Source organism: Sciurus carolinensis, chromosome 1 (genome assembly GCF_902686445.1).
Source record: "Sciurus carolinensis chromosome 1, mSciCar1.2, whole genome shotgun sequence".
NCBI lineage: Eukaryota > Metazoa > Chordata > Mammalia > Rodentia > Sciuridae > Sciurus > Sciurus carolinensis.
In genome coordinates, this window is record NC_062213.1 from 76,829,161 (window position 1) to 76,834,744 (window position 5,584).

At 39.0% G+C, this 5,584-nt stretch overlaps 1 non-coding gene across 1 annotated transcript; it reads left to right on the plus strand.

Moving 5' to 3' along the window:
* Positions 1 to 2,421: 2,421 nt before the first annotated feature.
* On the plus strand, positions 2,422 to 2,495 carry Trnaa-cgc (transfer RNA alanine (anticodon CGC)). The gene has a single exon. It is a non-coding gene; the product is annotated as a tRNA-Ala (tRNA).
* The last annotated feature ends 3,089 nt before the right edge of the window (positions 2,496 to 5,584 follow it).

The following is a 5,584-nucleotide window of genomic DNA, read 5'->3' on the forward strand; positions in this document are numbered from 1 at the left end:
ACCATAACCAATTAAGATTTATACCAGGAATACAGAGGTAAGTATCTTAATTGATGTAATACACTACATTAAAAGAATAAAAGAACAAACCACATGATAATTTCGATTGATACAGAAAAAGCATTTGACAAAATCTAACACTATTTCATGATAAGAAGCACCATAAAACTGGGAATAGAATACAACTTTCCCAACCTGGTTAAAGACAATCATGAAAAACCCACAGCTCAGGTTGTACTCAGAGGTGAAAAAGTGAAAACTTTCTTCTTAAAATCAGTATTTTAAGAATACTGTAAGAATTCTTAAAGGATGCCCAGGTTCACTACTACTACTCCACATTGTACTGAATGTTCTACCCAGATCAACTAGAAAGAAAAGTGAATAAAAATTCATCAAAATTATAAAGGAAAAAGTAAAATTAATAACATGTCTATCTATAAAAAATCTTTTAATAAAAAATTAAGCTATTGAACAAATTCAATAAAGCTGCAGAATAAAAGATCAACAAACAAAAATCATTTGTGTTTTAATACAGCAGCAATGAACAATAAAAAAGTAACTTAAAAAGATTTCCATTTATAATAGCATTCAATGGAACAACATATTTAGGTATGATTATAACAAAAGAAGTGAAAGAATTCTATTCTGTAAACCATAGAACATCACCAAAATATTACAGAAGACTAATGGGAAGAAATATCTGTTCATGGACTGCAAATTTTCATAATTTAAAGATTTGGTGCATTCCTTACCAAAATGCTAATATCCTTTTGTAAACAGGAAAGAAATATGGACCCTCAAATTCACATGAAATTGCAAGAGGCCCTAAATATAAAAAGAAAGACCAAGTCAGAGGACTCACACTTCCCAATTTAAGTACTTATTATAAAGCTATAAAAGTTAAGTAACTGTGGTACTCATAGAAGAACAGACATATAAATCAAATGGAATTGAGAGTCCATATAAAAAAGATACATCTGTGGCTAATTGATTTTTTTAAATTAATTTTATCGTAAACAAATGGGATACATCTTGTTTCTCTGTTTGTACAGGAAGTAGAGGCATACCATTTGTTTAATTATACATTTACTTAGTGTTTGATTCACTCTGTTTTTTTTTTCTTTCCCCCTCACCCCACCCACCCCACTTGTCCCTCTATAGAGTTCCTCCTTTCCACCAGGTGAGTCTTCTCCGCCAGGTGAGGTTTTCCCACCAGGGTGGTGGAACCAGAGACACAGGCCCAGACCAACCATGACCCAGTCCACAATCTAGTCCTCTGTTGGCTGACCATTCGTCAACAAATGGAGGCACCTCTGCCCACTAGTAGGGAATATACCCCACCTGAAGGACACCAGTCCTAGAAGGGCAGCTTCCTTGTGGAGCACTGCATTATCAAGTTCCTCCAAGACTTCACGTTACTGAAGGCTAGGAGGTGAGTTATTGGAAATCTACAGGGACACCATAAGTCAATCGAGAAAATCTGCAATATCTCAGAGTTTCACTACTAGAGGGGTAGATAACTGACCAATATGAGAAAACAGGGAAGAAAATATCCCAAACAAACCTAGATGCTACATCAATAAAATCCAATGACAGCATGGCAGAAGAAATGTCAGAAAGGGAGTTCAGAATGTACATAATTAAAATGATCAGAGAAGCAAACGATGAGATGAAAGAGCAAATACAGGCTTTGAATAATTGTACCACTCAACAGTTAAAAGAGCAAATGCAGGAAGCAAAAGATCATTTTAATAAAGTGTTAGAGATAATGAAAAAAAGAAACAAACAGAAATCCTTGAAATGAAGGAAACAATAAACCAAGTTAAAAACTGATATGTGGACAATAAAGGCTGTACTGAGGCATTTTAGACAAAAATAAGCAACAAGATACCAAAAAGTATAGTCAAGTACATTCTTATTACAAAAGGCAAAGACCTTGACTGAGTCCTGTCTGTGTCCTAGGACTTTATGGAAGGCAGAAATTAAGAGCAATGAACTAGGATATCTGGAGGAAGAAATCTTCAAGCAGAAAAGTATTCAGGTATGGTTTTTCTTCACTAATTTTAGTAAAATTATCATGGCCAGTGGGACTTATCCCAGTTATTCAAGGCTGATTCAACATTAAAAATCAATTAATTTAATTCATTATAACAACAGAAACCTTTAAAATGTGAGAAAAATCACATGATCATGTCAATAGATGCAGAAAAACCATTTGACAACATCAAACACCCAGTTTTGATTAGAACTCTCACTAAACTAGAAATACTGGGGAATGTCCTAAATTTGATGAAGGATGTCTTCAAAAATACTGCAACTAATATTTTACATAATAGTAAGAAACTCAAAACTCTTTTACTCATATCAGGAAACAAAGCAAGAATGTCCCCTGTATTCCTTTTCAAAATCACACTGGAGGGCTGGGGATATAGCTCAGTTGGTAGAGTGTTTGCCTCGCAAGCACAAGGCCCTGGGTTCAATCCCCAGCACCACAAAAAAAAAAAAAAAAAAAATCATACTGGAAGTTCTAACTAATGCAGTAAGAAAAGAATATAAACAATTATACGGATTGTGAAAGGAGAAATAAAATTGTCTTCATTCACAGATGACAAAATCATCTTTGTAGAAAATCCAAAAGAATTGACAAAAATCTCCAGAAACCAATAAACAATTACAGCCATGTTGTAGTTACAAGGTTAGTTTATAAAAGTCAATCTCTTTCCCATTCACTCGAGATGAACACGTAAAATTTGGAATTAAAAACACAATACATTTTTTCCTCATCCTTCTCTCTCCCTACTCACTTTCTCTATCCTCCTCGCTTTCACATTGTGCACCCTTTCTCGTTCCCTTTCTTTTCCTCTCATTTTCTCTCTTACCCTGCAGGGAGACACTCTGTTTGCTAAATAAACTCCCTTATGTGATTTCCTGCGTCCGGCGTGGTTTGCATGGGATCCCTTACATTGGTGCCGCGACTTGGGATGGGATCTTCCACTGTCTCTTAAGCTAGTGGAAACCCATCTGAGCCTCAGTGCCCCCTGGACACAGCCCCACCTTCTATTCGCCTGGACGCTCAGCTTTTTGCATGCAACACCAGACTTCAGATTGGTAAGTTCCCTTAGATGGGTCCCCATTCTAGACCACTTAAACACACCTCTGTTGACCTGAGAAGTGACCATCAAGTGTCCAGGACTCTTGAGGTGGCTGAGGTGTGGGGGTACCCCCAGCCACAACTTTTATAGTTGCGGCTGGCCCCTATAGTCGGTCTTATCTGCCGGGTGGATTCCTAATTTTATGGTGGAGATTCTCTCTTAGGGTTGAGGCTCATCTCGTACTGGCATTCACAATTAAAAACCCTGATATCAGGTCCTCAATTCTTCTCAGCTTTTGCCTGGCCCCACATTGATGTTTGTGTGACGACACCATCTACATGCCACCTTCTCGTCTCCAGTTGAATACTCTGTGGCCTAGAGATGCCGGAGCACAGACTCGGCTGTATGAGTCCCCACCATGGAATCTGGGTCCCCCAATCTGGCAGGTTCAACCCTGGGAACCCTTCGCCTGATTCCCGGCTTATATTTGGCTACAGTACCCTTTAGATAATCAATCCAAACTGGCCGCGTATGCCCTGGCCACAGACTCGGCTCTATCAGTCCCCACCACGGAATCTGGGTCCTCCAATCTGGCAGATTCAACCCTGGGAACCCTTTGCCCGACCCCCGACTTAAAGCCATCAATATTCGTTTGTGTAATGGCACACAGCTTCCGTGAGTGAGCGGGCAGATGGGAAGGGATTCCTTATCTTCAAATCTCTTTCTTGCTTCTTGGCTCTTCCTGCAGGCTCAGGTGCCTCCAGACCCTGCTTCTCCATCTTCCCCTGCTTCTCCATCTCCTTTACCCCGTTCTGTTTCTGCTTCCATTCCCCGGCTCAGCCCCCCTAGTCCTCCTGCCACAAGGTCCCACATATGCCAGTGTGGAGGGAGTAACCAACCCAACCATCAGTGGCATGTCCCAGTAAGGAGTATAATATAAGCAGCCCCATTCCCCACAAGTAGTGGGAGATAATTGTTTGACAATTTTCTGCATCCAAACCTGAATTAATTACTAACCAGGAAAAAAGGTTAAAATGCCCTAAGCATCAAGTTCCTACTAGAATATTTTAGCCCCTTTCAGATCCAAATCTCAGTCAAGACTTACATTAAAGTGTAAATGGAGGAAGCCAGAATGCTCAGTGGGAGACCAGTCTCAAACCCAAGGGAAAAAAGTGTCCATTTTAAATTTCTTCTGGGCTGCAACTCAGAATACTTTTTCTCTCCCTTTCACCTCCTCTCTTTCTCATTTTCTCATGCTATAATTAATGACCATTATCATTTTTCTCCTAGGACTTGTTTTTCTTAAATGCTATATTTTTGAGCTCACAATTTTGATCCTACATACCTAGGTTAATGATTTTTGATCAGTTCTTTTTATCCAACTCTAGAGTTATTTTTGAACATCTGTTACATTGCAATGGAGATAAATATTACAAGGCCTTTGCTTTTGTATTAAATATAAGTGTGCATAAAAATTAAAATTTTTAAAATGGATCCAAATATTTTTAATTCACGTGATTTAAAGAGGTTTGCCACCCGGGACCAGTGAGATTCAGATCCTGAGACCATAGAGGCAGAAGCCCCCTCATCTGTGGGAAATGGACTTACCTAGGCTGGGCACTTCTCATGGGGGCTGAATGTGCTTCCTGCCATTCTGTTGCCCACTTGCACAACCGAACCCGATGTTGATTCTCAAAGGTCTTTGTAAAATCAGTAGCCATCCCGCAGGTGGAGGGAGAAACAGTAGCTTAGTAGCTTTATTTCCTGTCTTGCTGACAGAGACCCTTGGCTACCACTGTGCTGCTAATAGTATAAGTACTCTGTTGCCAGATTACCATGCCTTTTATACAAACCAAATTAACCTATCTAATACCTGACAACTCTGGGCTCTGAACTGCTTTCTCTTATCAAGCATGCTGGCATTCTAGACAGAATTCTAGAAATTTGGCAGATGGTAGAAGTATTTAAGATTGAATTTAACTTACTCCTTGGATTGTAAGGAGTTTTCAGTTCTGAGCTTCTGAGATTCTAACTAGTAACCATGGAATGAATGTGACCAGAATGTGGCTTTGACACCAAGTACTGCTGTGCCTTGTGATTGGCTTCTAACTGATTTGACCAGAAATAATCTATAATGTGAATTGTTAACTCTTCAGTTGTCAGGGGGGAAAAAATGTGCATTACCCTTTGTTAGGTAGATATGAACTTCCACAGGCAAGAAAAAACATAGTCACTTGTGCTTTGAGAGCTTAATATTTATCAGTACAGAAGAAATATTTGTCACTCGATCTTCTGTCTACTTCTTGTCTCATAGGTAACCTACACTGAAAACTTTCTAGTGATGACTACCAAAGAAATGCATAGTAAAACAAACTTTTATTTCCAAATTATTAAAGAGCCAGCCATTGACGCTGCTACACGAGTTCCATGCTCAAGAGCCATTGTAAGAGAGATTAAGGGGTTTTAGAGTTTTTGCTTTTTAGTTTCTCTCC